Here is a 14963-nt window from a genome sequence, read left to right as displayed (position 1 = left end):
ATCATCTGTTTAAAGTAGGGGCTCCCAATCTGTGTTCTATGAACTGCTGGGTTAATGGTAAGGGTACATGGCATAAAAAATGTTGGGAGCCCCAGGGCTAAAGAAATTCCTCCTCAACTCTGTTCTAAATGGATGTCCTCTGTTCTGAGACCATGTCTTCTGGTTTTAGATTCCCCCACAATAGGAAACATCTTCTCCACATCCATTCTATCTAGGCCTTTCAGTATTCAATTGGTTTCAGTGAGCTCCTCCCCATCTCCTTTCTTCTAAGCTCCAGTGAGTACAGTCCCAGAGTCATCAACTGCATCTCATAATTAACCTTTTCATTCCCAGAATAATTCTTGTGAACCGCCTCTGGACCCTCTCTAATGGCAGCACATCCATAAATAAAAAAATAAACTAGGAAATTATAGGCTGGTGAGCCTGACATCAGTAGTGGGAAAGTTATCAGAAGGTATTCTAAGGGACTGAATATATGAGTACTTGGATTGATGGACTAATTAGGGATAGTTAGCATAGAATTGTGTGTGGTAGATCATATCTAACCAATCTTAGAGTTTTTTTGAGAAAGTTACCAGGAAAGGCGAAGGCAAAGCAGTGGATATTGTCTACATGGACTTTAATAAGGTATATGACAAGGTCCTGCATGGGAGGTTAGTCAAGAAGGTTCAGTTGTTTGGCATTCAAGATGAGGTAGTAAATTGGATGAACCATTGGCTTTATGGGAGAAGACAGAGAGTGGTAGTAGATAATTGTCTCTGTAACTGGAGGTCTGTGATTAGTGGAGTGCTACAGGGATCGGAGCTGGGTGTGTTGTTGTTTGAAATCTATATCAATAATTTGAATGATAATGTGGTTAACTGGATCAGCAAATTTGTGGATAACACCAAGATTGGGGTTGGAGTGGACAGTGAGGTAGGCCATCATGGCTTACAGTGAGATTTGGACCAGCTGGAAATATGAGCTTGAAACATGGCAGATGGAATTTAATACAGACAGGTGCAAGGGGGGATGGGGAGAGAAAGAGGAAAACAATTGGGAAGGGTGAGCAAGTGACAAGATTAAGAATGATGGCTAGTCAGTGGGAGAGTCAATTGATGAGGAGAATGGGAGAGAAATGAGGGAAGACGGAGAGCATGTGTACATGAAGTGTGTTGTGCTCTGAAGGACAGAGAAAGGGCAGGACTCCAAACACTTTGGGAGAGGGTGTTTGTGTGGAGTGGAGATCCAGCATGGTGGAGGGACTCCCTCCCTCTATCCTTACCGTAGTGTGAAGCTCCCTCCACCCAGTGCTGGAAGCTGCAATCTGTCACCCTGTGCCATTTTGTGAGGAGAGCTTGCAGTGAATTGGAGCCAGAGACTTCCTTGGACTCCAGCTCTCTCAGGGTGCAGCTGGAGTGATCAGAACTACAGGGATGCTCCTGCCACTGGACTGCATCAGATTGCATCTTCCCAGCACCAACAAACAGCTCCAGACCTCCCTGGTTCTGGATCCAGAGTAATTAAGTGACTGAGCTTTGTTGGCCAATGGCAGAGCCTCCTGTTAATATCATAGGCTTCCGGCTTCATTATGTCATCACTATGACATAACAGCCCATCCTGCAGCTATGAGTTCACCTGGGGGAGGGTCTTGATCAGATCCTTAAAGCACCACAAAGCATCTATTTCCACCCAGACTTTTCAGAAGCATCTTCTTAGGCCAGGAGACCCTTTGGATAACCAGAGCATCTTCCAAAACCCTTTCTTTCCTTCTCCTTTCTCTTGGAGTCTGAGTCTTGAGAAAAGCCTTGTACTTCTCACAATGGGACAGGCTGAGACCCTTCTCACTGGCTCAGGCCAGGTTGGTTACACACTCGGGTCTCCCTGCAGCCTACTCCCACACAGTGTGAACATACAACATTACAGCACAGTCTCTTCGGCCCACGATGTTATGCCAACCTTATAACCTACTCTCAAGATCAATCTAACCCTTCCCTCCCACATAGCCCCTCATTTTTCTATCATCCATGACCAATATATATTGAGAATGTGAGGTGAAGAACCCTTGAAAGTGAGTCCAGAGGTTGTGGGAACATTTCAGTGCTGGTGTGAGTGAAATTATCTACACTAGTTCAAGAGCCTGATGGTTGAGGGACAATGACTGTGAGTCCTGAGGCTCCTGGGTGGTAGGGGGCCTTGATGATGGATGCTGCTTTCTTGTGACAGCACTTGATGTAAATGAGATCAGTGATGTGCACGACTCTAGGTGGGTGTTGCACACATCCACCAGTCTCTATGTGAAATAAATAAATAATTCAAAAAGGCCTACCTCTAACATCTTCTTTCTCCACCCCTTCCCCGGTATATTTTCCTCCAATTATTTCAAAATGATGCACTCCTGTATTAGCCATTTCCATCCTGGGAATAAAATCTCTGGCTGTCCATTCATCTATCATCATGTGTACCTCCAAGTCACGCCTCATCCTTCTTCCCTCCAAAGTGAAAAGCCCGAGCTTACTCAGCCTATTGTCAGCCTACATATCTGGTTGATTCCTAAGAGACACAGCAAGTCGTACAGTTCCAGGGCGGCGGAGGATGTGTAATAGATGCAGGCCTTACCAACTACACAGAGATTCCTCGGCAATTTACATACTGTGGTGCTAGAAAGTTTGTGAACCCTGTAGAATTTTCTCTATTTCTGCATAATGTGACCTAAAATGACAGATCGTCACGTAAATCTTAAAACTAGATAAAGAGAACCTGATTAAATAAATAACACAAAAAGCATTATATTTGTTCACTTATTGAGAAAAATGATCCAATATTACATGCATTTGTGAGGAAAAGTATGTGAACCTTTGCTTTCAGTAACTGGTGTGACATCCCCCCCCCTCCCCCGCAACAATAAATTTAACCAAACGTTTCCATTAACTGTTGATCAATCCTGCACATCGGCTTGGAGGAACTTTAGGCCATTTCTCCTTACAAAACTGCTTCAACTCTGGAATGTTGCTGGGCTTCCTTGCATGAACTGCCTGCTTCAGGGCCTTCCACAGCATTTCTATAGGATTAAGGTCAGGATTTTGAATCAGCCATTCCAAAACATGATTTAATTTTCTTTTTTTTAAAACTATTCTGTTGTTGTCTTGCTCTTATCTTTTGGATCGTTGTCTTGTTGCATTATTCAATTTGTATTGAGCTTCAGGTGATGGACTATTGTTCCTCAACAATAGCAAGCTCTCCAGGTCCTGAGGCAGCAAAGCAGCCCTAAACCACGATGCTTCTTCCACCGTGCTTCACAGTTGGGATGAGGTTTTGATGTTGGTGTCCAGTGCCCTTTTCCCTCCAAACGTAGCAATGTGCTTTTCAGCCAAAAAGTTCAAACTTTGTCTCATCTGTCCACAGAACATTGTCCAAGAAGCATTCTAGAACATCCAGGTAGTCTTTTCAAAACTTAAGTCATGCAGCAATGTTTTTTTTGGAGAGCAGTGGTTTCCTGCATGGGGTCCTTCCATGAACACCATTCTTGTTCAGTGTTTTTCTTACAGTGGACACATGAACAGAGACTTTAGCAAATTCCAGAGATTTCTGCTGGTCTTTTGCTGTTACCCTTGGGTACTTTTTCACCTCCTTCAGCATTGCACATTGTGCTCTTGATATGATATTTGCAGAGTGCCCACTCAGAGAGAGTAGCAACAGTATTGAATTTCCTCCATTTGTAGATATTTTTTCTTTCTGTGTACTGATGGACACACAGGTCTTTAGAAATACATTTTGTAGCCTTTTCCAGCTTCATACATCTCTACAGTTCTTTTAAGGTCCTCTGAAAGTTGTTTTGATAGAGACATGGTGCACATAAAGTGATCTTTCTTGAGAAGTGGAGACTCTTGTCAGTAACCTGACTTTGTATGTCTTTTCTATAGGCCAGGGCACCTCTACAACCCACACTTCCAAACCCATCTCATTGATTGGAATACCAAACTCCAAATAGCTTTTTTGAATCCCAGAGGTTCAAATACTTTTTCCAACAAACACATGCAATATTTGATCACTTTCCTCAATAAATAAATGAACAAATATATTTTTTTGGTTATGTATTTAATTGAGTTCTCTTTATCTAGTTTTGGGACATGTGTGAAGATCTGCTCACATTTTAGGTCATTTTGGTTGGAATGGACTACTCCCCAGCTCCCCAAAAACAGAAAGCCAAAACCTGAGAAGCCAGATAATTTCCCTTAACAGTCTTTCCTTTGTTGTCAAAGGGACTGTTATCAGTAGTGTCCCATCTGTGATGTAGTAAGGACTCGTTCTTACAAATTCAGCAATCTGACCTGTTTGGTCCAGTGAGCAAATTCAAACAGCATCCACAGAATGTAATAACAGGTTCTCCCACCACAAGCCAATATCCACCACTTTGCCATTCTGTAAGGCAGGGAGATACAAGTGTGCTTGCTCTTAATTAGTCACTGGACGTGTAGAACACACAAAAATAATAGAACAACAAGAATTGCTCCCCAGATGCTCAATTCCCTTTGAAATGTGGGCATCTCACATCTGGAATAAAGTTGTTCAAATTTCAACCACAGTGTTAAATGATTCATTCATAAACCAATTATATGGGGAAACAAGTAGCAAAGTAACACATTAAGACACAATAAGCATGTAATAGATTTAACAAACAAGAAACAAAGCAAATGACTAAACAAAAACAAGAAACAAAGTAACAGATTAAATAGGAAAGGCAAATCACAAAGCCTGGGCTGTACTCCTCTTTAAAACTTCCTATGGAACTGCAAAAACTTAAAACCGTTTATTTCTCATAACTAAACAACACTTATCAGAGAACAACCAATAAGAAAAAAACAATGGGAGGAAATGAGGAGTCAGCCCCTCCCCCTCCTAACTCTGACTCCTCATCTTCTTTTCTCCAGTCCTCTTGAAGGGTCTTGGCCCAAAACATCGATTGTTTACTCTTTTCCATAGATGCTGCCTGGCCTGCTGAGTTCCTCAAATATTTGGCATCAGTCTTCACTGTGGGAGATGCAAGCAGTATGGTGGAAGATCCAGGTGTCAGGATCATGAAGTGTGTGGTGGCCTTTACTAGATTACTACTAGAAACTGAAAGGTCTGATGATAGATGGAATGTATGGATCTATTTCTTATAGGGTAATGACAACCACCTCCACCCCTTAGCACTGCGTATTGACCTGTTGTCTATGCATGCACATTGTCCCTTCGCTCCCACTGCAATGCGAATACACCAGCAAAACTCATCTCCCACATCCGTGCTTTTATTTAATTAATAGCTAGTTGTGCACAGACACAACAAATTGGTGATGTGTAAATCTGAACATCAGAAAATATCAAGAACTGCACTGGCAAACCAGCGAGAGTTAAACAGCATGTGAAAGCTGAATGACGCACGAGTGACAGTGAAAGACACGCTGAATTTAAAGTGAAAGTAACTGAGTGATGGCTTCAGTTTGGAAAGTAGATGAATTTGATAGTGTTAATGAAGGCTGGGAGTCGTATTTTGAGAGTGTTGAATTGTATTGTAATGTGAACAACATGGGGGAAGCCCTTACACTGATTTGTTTAATGGATTTAGAGATGTACGGTCTCTTATGCAACCTGGTAACCCCTGCAAAGCCAGCAAGCAAGATGCTCGATGAAATTGTTACAATTTTACAGAATTACTTGAGACCTAAACCATTGGTAATAGCTGAGAGATTTAGATTTTACAAAAGTCAAAAGATGAAAGCATTTCTGAATACATTGCAGAACTGCGCAAACTTTCCCAGGATTGTGACTTTAGAGATGGAGTTTCTGATGCATTAAGGGACAGGTTTGTATGTGGCATACATAGTCAAAGCACTCAAAAGAGGCTACTGTCCAAAAGGACCTAGCCTTAGAATGAGCATTGACCATTGCAATATCATTAGAGACTGCAGCAAAGGATGCAGCAGAACTACGGAAAAGGTTAGAATGTAAAATGCACAAAATGTCATTGGTGCAAAAAGCCAAAAATGTTAACAAGGTGGCAAATCCTCTCTAATGCAAATGACTGTTGGTTCAAGAAGAGTGTGCAGAAAATGTCACAAACAAGTGTGCAAGTCAGGCAAAAAGCACAACCAAAGAGAAAAAACACACAGTGAAGAGTTTCACACACAAAACAGGCAACTGCAGCCCAAGTGGTAGCACTAACCAGAGACTGTCACAGATGCTTAATGCTAATCAGAAGGTGTTTGAGAAGGGAATAGATTAACAGATCGAAGACTTGGCCAAAAGCTGTTCAGGATGCCAAAAAGTTCAAAATGCACCCCCACAGGCACTGTTACACCCATGAGAGTGGTTGTTGTCACTATGTCAAAGAGTGCATAATGACTTTGCTGGGCCATTCATTGACTTCATGTGTCTGTGTGGCTAGAGGTTACACCAATGAAGTCAACCACCTCAGGAAAGACTTTCCCACTCTGAGGACTTTCTTCACCAGAAATAGCTTACCAGGATGAATTGTGAGTGATATTACATGTCTGACCGAGTTCAGAATATTTGTGAAGAAAAATGGCATCAGATATTTCAAGTCAGCTCCTCACTATCCAGAAATAAATGGGTTACCTGAAAGGTTTATCCAAACCTTCAAGAAGTCCATTGAAGTGATGGACAAGGAGGACAACTTCCTTTTTGTGTATCAGAACTCTGTTCATGCGACAACAAATCAAACACCAGCAATGAAGTTCATGAGCAGGAATCTGAGTTCTCACATGGATGTCTTGAAGCCAGACTTCTGGAGGGAAGTGCAGAATAAACAGTTCAGCCAGTTGTCAAGTGAAGCAGCAGGGAGCTTCGAGATTGGACAGGAAGTCCTAGTTCGTGATTACCAAGAAGACAAGTGGACACCCGGTAGGATAGCTACAAGAATTGGACCACTGATGTACACAGTGGATGTTGAAGATCAGATATGGAGACATCATGTGGACCAGATACTGAAGGATCAACTGAACAACACACCTGAATTGACTGTATCCAACAAGATGGACACATCACAGTCACCGGACTTACCTCTGAGGGATTATCATGTCACTGACCGCAACATGACATGGGAAACCAAGTGCGTTGTCTCAGATAAGACACTTACCAAACACATTGCCATTCCACAGGTCCAGAGTTACTACCCTGAAAGAAACTGAGCGCCACCCAAAAGACTAAATCTTTAGAAATGTGAAATTAGTTATAGACGATTATTGTGAAAGCGTGTTCATTTGAAATATTAGTTTATGAAAAGGAAATTGAATGATTTGCACATATATAATTTTATGTTGCATTAATCTAAAGGGGGAGGAAGTCTAATTTACAGATCTATTTATTTTAGAGCAATAACCCCCCCTTAGCACTACTACAATTGATCTGTTGTCTGCACATTGCGCTGTTGTCTATTCATGCACATTGTTCTTTCATTCTTGCTGCAATGTGAATGCAACAGTTAAAGCCATCTCCCATGTGTCTGCTTTATTTAATCAATATATAGTTGTGCACAGACATGACAGTAGATAAATCATCTGGACATGATGGTGTACACCCCAGAGTTCTGAAAGAGGTGGCTGAAAAGATTGTGGAGGCATTAGCAAGATCTTTCATGAATCACTAGATTCTGGAAAGCTCCTAGAAGACTGTAAATGTCACTCCAAGAAGGGAAAGAAGCTGAAGAAAGGGAACTATAGGCCAGTTAGTCTGATGTCAGTTGTTAAGAAGATGTTGGAGTCAATTATCAAGGATGATGTCTCTGGGTTCTTGGAAGCACATGATATAATAGGCTATAGTCAGCATAGTTTCCGCAAAGGAAAATCTTGCCCGACAAATCTTTTGGAATTCTTTGAAGAAACAACAAGCAGGATAGACAAAAGAGAATCAGATGATGTTGTGTACTTGGATTTCCAGAAGCTCTTTGACAAGGTGCCATCCATGAGGCTGCTTAACAAACTATAAGCTCATGGCATTATAGGAAAGATTCTAGCATGGATAAAGCAGTGGCTGATTGGCAGGAGGCAAAGAGTGGGAATAAAGGGGGCCTTTTCTGGTGGCTGCCGGTGACTAGTGGTGTTCCACAGGGTCTGTGTTGGAACGGATTCTTTTCACACTATATGTAAATGATTTGAATGATGGAATTGACGGCTTTGTTGCAAAGTTTGCAGATGATATGAAGATAGGTGGAGAGGCAGGTAGATTTGAGGAAGTAGAGAGGCTACCTGGACAGATCAGGAGAACAGGCAAAGAAGTGGCAGATGGAATACAGTGTTGGTAAATGTATAGTCATCCACATTGGTCGAAGAAATGAAAGTGTTGACTATTTGCTAATTGGAGAGATAATACAAAAACTGAGGTGCAAAGGGACTTGTACAGAATTCCCTAAAGGTTAATTTGCAGCTGAGTCTGTGGCGAGGAAGGCAGATGTGGTATTAGCATTAATTTTAAGAGGACTAGAATATAAAGGCAAGCTTATAATGTTGAGACTTTATAATGTACTAGTGAGGCCTCACTTGGAGTATTGTGAGCAGTTCTGGGTCTCTTAGAAAGGTTGTGCTGAAACTGGAGAGGGTTTAAAAGAAGTTCATGAAAATGATCCAGGATAAAATGGCTTGTCATATGAAGAGCGTTTGAAGGCTCTGAGCCTATATTCAGTGGAATTCAGAAGAATGAGGGGGTGACCTCATTGAAACCTATCGAATGGTGAAAGGCCTCGCTAGAGTGGATGTGGAGAGGATGTTTCCTGTGGTGTGAGAGTCTAAGACCAGAGAACACAGCCTCAGTATAGAGGGAAGTTCTTTTAGAACAGAGATGAGGAGGAATTTCTTTCACCAGAGAGTGATGAATCTGTGAAATTCTTTGCCCCAAGCAGTTGTGGAAGCCTTTATATATATTTAAGGCAGTGGTTGATACCTGATTGGTCAGGGCATGAAAGGATTTGGGGAGAAGGCAAGAGAGTGGGGTTGAGAGGAAAATGGGATCAGCTGTGATGAAATGGCAGGCAGACTGGAAGGACCAAATGGCAGAATTTCGCTTATACAGTATATCTTATTGTCTTATGGTCAGATGTCCATCAGGTTGGAGAAGCAACGCCTTGTATTTCATTTGTGTAGCCTCCAACCTGGTGGCATGAATATCAATTTCTCAAACTTCAGTAATTGTCCCCCACCCCCCAATTCACCATTCCCACATTTCTATTTCCCTCTCTCATCTTATCTTCTTACCTACCCATCACCTCACTCTGATGCTCCTCTCCCTTCTCATTCTTACATGGTCTTCCACCCTCCCCTGTCAGATTCCCCCTTGTCCAGCCCTTTATCTCTTTCACCAGCCTAACTCCCTGCTCTTTATTTCATCCACCCCCTCCCAATTTCACCTATCATCTGCTCTTTTGTCCTTCTTCCCCCCCATCCCCACCCCACCTTCTTATTCTGACTTCTCATCTTTTTTTCTCCCCAGTCCTGATGAAGTTCTCAGCTAGAAACGTCAACTGTTTCCTCTTTTCCATAAATGCTGCCTGGCCTGCTGAGTTTCTCCAGCATTTTGTGTGTGTTGCTTGGATTTCCAGCATCTGCAGATTTCTTTGTGTTTGTGAAGACAGTTATTAATTGGTGCATAGAAGTCCCAATGGGAGAAAGTGCTTGATCTCCTATTAGGAATGTGATAGGGCAGGTGACAAAATTTGTGCAGGGGAACACTTTGCATCCTGTAATCATAATGCCATTGTTTGAAGGTAATTATGGAAAAAGATAGGTCTGGTCTTTGGCTTGAGATTCTAAGTTGGAAAAAGACCAATTTTGATGTTATCAGAAAAGATCTGGCAAGTGTGAATTGGGACAGGCTGTTTTCTGACAAAGGTGTACTTGGTAATTGTGATGTCTTCAAAAGTGAAAATTTGAAGTACAAAGCTTGTACGTGCCTGTCAGAATAAAAGTCAAAGATAATAGATATAGGAAATATTGATTTTTGAGAGTTATTGAGGGCCTGGTTAAGAATAAAAGGAGGTGCATAGCAAGTATAGGTAGGTAGGAACAAATGAGGCACTTGACTATAAGAAATGCAAGAGAACACTTAAGAAAGAAATCAGGACAGCTAAAGGATGCAGAATCCTTGTGGGTAGAGTTAAACTGCAAGGTTAAAAATATCCTAATGTGAGTTGTACAGTATATAGCCCTCCGAACAGTAGTGAGGATGTCGGCTACAAATTACAATGGGAAATAGAAAAGGCATGTCAAAAGGGCATTGTTACAATAGCCACGGGGGATTTCAATGTGTAGGCATTTTGGGAAAATCAGGATGATGCTGGATCCCAAGTGAGAGAACTTGTAGAATGACTTGAATGTCTGGATTATCTCCCAATGAAGCATTGGCCATTTTACCTGCCGCGGGAGATTCCAGCGATCATTTTGGTAGCTGTGTATATTCCACCTCAGGCCAGTGTCAAACAGGCTCTAGACAATCTGAGCAATGTGATCAGCCAGCCTAAAACAGCACACCCTGATGCCTTCACCACATTTTTGATGATTTTAATCAGGCCAGCTTGAAAAAGTGACTAAATAATTATCATCAACAAATTACTTGTGGTACCAAAGAAAACAACACACTAGACCACTGTTACACTAAGATCAAGAGTGCTTACTGTGCTATTCCATGCCTACACTTTGGAAAGTCTGATCACCTGGCTGTACTTTTACACCCTGAGTATAGGCAGAGACTGAAGACTGCAGCACTAGTAGTGAAGACCAAGAAGGTACAGGAAAAGAAGCACAAGGGTGCTTACAGGACTACTTTGAATCAGTGAACTGGTCTCTGTATTCAGGGATTCCTCTTCAAGATTCAAGATTCAAAAATTTTATTGTCATTCCAACCAAACATCAGCTCTGCAGGGCAGAATGAGACTGCGTTTTTCTGGGGCAAGTGTAATCATAACATAACAAACGCAACAATAAATAATAAACACAACAATAAAAAGTAAAACACAACAGCCACATGTCGGTTAAAGTCAAGTTATAAGTGTCCATTGCAAGTTAAAAGTGTCCAAAGCAGAGTCAGGTAGAGCAGCTAATTAGCAGTCTGACTGCCGGTGGGAGGAAGCTGTTTAGTAGCCTTGTGATTTTTGTTTTGATGCTCCTGTAACGTTTGCCTGATGGCAGAAGAACAAACAGTTTATGGAGAGTGTGTGAGGGATCTTTAATGATGTACTGTGCCTTCTGGAGGCATTGACTCTGAAAGAGGTCTTGGACAGAAGGTAAGGAGACCCTAATAACCTTCTCTGCTCCCCTAACCACCCTCTGCAAGGCTTTTTTGTCGGCAGCACTGCAGCTGGAGTACCAGGTTGTGATGCAAAAGGTCAGCACACTCTCAACCACGCCTCTGTAGAATGTAGTTAAGATGTTAGTGGGGAGTGATGCTTGTTTAAGTTTCCTCAGAAAGTGCAATCTCTGTTGGGCCCGTTTCACAATCCCAGTGGCGTTCCTGTACCAGGTGAGATTGTCCGAGATCTGCACCCCAAGGAACTTGATGTTTTCCTCCAGGACTTAAGGACTTTTTAAAGCTATTAATGCTTTTTGAGACGGTGATTTAGATGCATATCATATTTTTTTTACTGAGTTAAGTATTGTATGTAATTAGTTTTGCTACAGCAAGTGTATGGGACATTGGAAAAAAAAGTTGAATTTCCCCATGGGGATGAATAAAGTATCTATCTATCTATCTATCCACTCTCTCCACTGTGGAGCCGCTGATGCTGAGGGGTGTGTGCTCAGGCTGAGACTGTCTGAAATCGACAATCATCTCCTTGGTTTTGGTGACATTAAGCATCAAGTTGTTGTCACTGCACCAGCTCTCTAGGTGTTTGACCTCCTCCCTGTACATTGTTTCATCATTTTTGCTGATGAGCCCCACCACTGTGGTATCATCAGCAAATTTAATGATCAGGTTCTCCTCGAATATGGCTGCACAATCATGTGTTAGCAGTGTAAACAGCAGTGGGTTAAGCACACAGCCTTATGGGGATCCAGTGCTCAGTGTGATGGAGTCAGAGATGTTCCTGCCAACATGGACTGACTGTGGTCTCTCTGTCAAGAAATCCAGAATCCAGCGACACGTGGCAGTGTTAAGGCCAAGCAGCGGCAATTTCTCCACTAGTCTCTGCGGGATGATGGTATTGAATGCTGAACTGAAATCAATGTACAGGATTCTGGCACATGTGTCTTTATTGTCCAAGTGAGAGAGAACTGTGTGCAGTGTGGTGGAGATTGTGTCCTCCATCGAGTGATTTGGATGATAAACAAACTGTAGAGGATCCAGCGATGAGGGGGAGCTGGCTGTGATATGAGGCTTGACAAGTCGTTCAATCATTTCATCACTATGGGGGTCAGGGTGACAGGACGGTAATCATTCAGACAGGCTACAACTGATTTCTTTGCTATAGGGATGATTGTGGAGGTTTTGAAGCATCTGGGGACAATGGCTTGACTAAGGGAGATGTTGAAAATGTCTGTCAGGACATCTGCTAATACATCAGCACATTCCTTGAGCACACGTCCAGGGACGTTGTCGGGACCTCCCGCTTTTGGTGGGTTGACCCTGGCAAGGGTCCTCCATGTGTGCTCTGAATCAGTGATTGGAGCTGGCTGGTCAGATGTTAAGAAGGGGCTGGCTCTCCCCATTGCTGTAGTGTTTGATGCTTCGAAGCGTGCAAAGAAATTGTTGAGCCTGTCTGGAAGAGAGACGTCACTGTCATCAGTTTTCTGCCTGATCTTGTAGTCTGTCAGAGCTTGAATTCCCTGCCACATCCATCTGGTGTCACCTGTGTCACAGAAGTGTCCATGTATTTTGCCTGAGTAGGCCCTTTTTGCTTTCCTGATCCCTAGTGAAAGCGCACTCCTGTCCTCCCGATTTGTAGGCTGTGTCACGGGCCTTCAGTAGCGAACGCATCTCTGTTGTCATCCATGGCTTTTGATTACCACATGCGGTGAAGGTTTTCATCACAGTGACATCCTCTGTGCATTTGGCTATGTAGCTGATTACTGCCTCAGCATACTCCTCAATGTCTGTATGGTCATTATAGGAGGCTGCTGTCTTGAATATGTCCCAGTCTGTGTGCAAAAAACAGTCTTGTAGTGCTGAGGCTGCTCCTTTTGGCCAGACCCTTATCTATCTTTTCTCTGCTCTCACACGTTAAAGCAGGGGCTTATATGCTGGTGTTAACATGACAGATATGTGGTCAGAGTGGCCAAGATGGGGCTGGGGGGCTGCTTTGTATGCCTGTGGGGTGTTGGTATAAACCAAGTCCAGTGTGTTGTCTCCCATGGTTTTGAAATCCACATTTTGCAGGAATTTGGGGAACACAGTCTTTAAGCTGGTGTGGTTAAAGTCCCCAGCAATCACCACAAAGCTGTCAGGATGTGTAGACAGTAGCTCACTGATGGCTTCATGTAGGCCTCCCAGTGCTTCTAATTTGGATGAGTATGCTGTAGTTGTTACCGACTTCATTAAAACCTGTGTTGATAAGTGTGTGCTTATGAAAACTTGCTGTACTTTCCCAAACCAAAAACTCTGGATGAACCAAGAATTTTGTTGTTTGCTGAGGGCTAGATCAGTGGCATTTAAATCTGGTGACATATGTCTGTACAAGAAAACCAGGTATGACTTGCGGAGGGTTATTTCAAGAGTGAGGAAACAATTCCGAGTGAGTTTGGTGGCAACATCAGATGCACATCAACTCTGGCAGGGTTTGCAGGACATTACTTCCTACAAGCAAAACCCAATAGTAATGATGCTTCACTACCTGGCGAGCTCAATGCCTTCCATCCCTGCTTTGAAAGGGAGAATATAACTACAGATGTGAAGATCCCTGCTGCACCCAGTGATCTCTGTCTTGGAGGCAGATATCAGGCTGTCTTTCAGGAGAGTGACAACTTGCAAAGTGGCGCGGAGTACATCATAAGGCTCTGAAAACTTGTGCCAACCAACTCACAGGTGTATTCAAGAACATTTTCAACCTTTCGTGCTACAGTTGGAAGTTCCCACCTGCTTCAAAATGGCTACAATTATACCAGTGCCTAAGAAGAGTAGTGTGATTATTGTCCAGTAGCACTCACATCTACAGTGATGAAATGTTTTGAGAGGTTGGTCATAGCTAGAATCAACTCCTGCCTCAGCAAGGACCTGGACCCGCTGCAATTTGCCTGTCACAGTAATAGGTTTACAGCAGATGCAATCTCAATGGCTCTTCAGATGACCTTAGATCACCCGGACAATGGATGACCTTATATCACCTTTGTCAGGATGCTGTTTACTGAGCATAGATCAGTGTTTAACAACAACCTTGCACTCAAGGTCAGTAATGCCAAAGAGTTGATTGTGGACTTCAGAAAGAGTTGATAAGGGAACGTGAACCAATCGTCGTAGAGTGAACAGAAGTGGAAAGAGTGAGCAATTTCAAGTTCTTGGTGTCAAGATCTCTGAGGATCTAATCTATAAAGAAGGAAAGACAGCAGCTATATTTCACTAAGTATTTAAGGAATTTTAGTTTGTCACCTAAAACAGTCAAAACCTTCTGCAGATGTATCATGGAGATCATGCTGACAGGCTGCATCACTGTCTGGTATGGGAGTGGGAGGTGACTGCATGGGATTGAAAGAAGCTACAGAAAGTTGTAAAATTATTCAGCTCAATCTTGGGTACTAGGCTCGTGCTATCAAACATCTTCAAGGAGCAGTGCCTCAGAAAGGCGGCGTCCACTATTAAGGACCCCCATCACCCAGGACATGCCCTATTCTCATTGTTACCATGAAGAAGGAAGTACAGAAGCCTGAAGGTACACACTCAGTGATTCAGGAACAGCTTCTTCCCCTCTGCCATTTGATTTCTAATTGGACATTGAACCCATGAACACTATCTCACTTTTAAAAAATTATTATTTCTGTTTTACACTATTCTTAATTGAACTATGA

The sequence above is a fragment of the Hemitrygon akajei genome, chromosome 11, assembly GCF_048418815.1.
Source record: "Hemitrygon akajei chromosome 11, sHemAka1.3, whole genome shotgun sequence".
Taxonomy (NCBI): Eukaryota; Metazoa; Chordata; class Chondrichthyes; order Myliobatiformes; family Dasyatidae; genus Hemitrygon; species Hemitrygon akajei.
Note: the sequence above shows the minus strand (reverse complement) of the source record.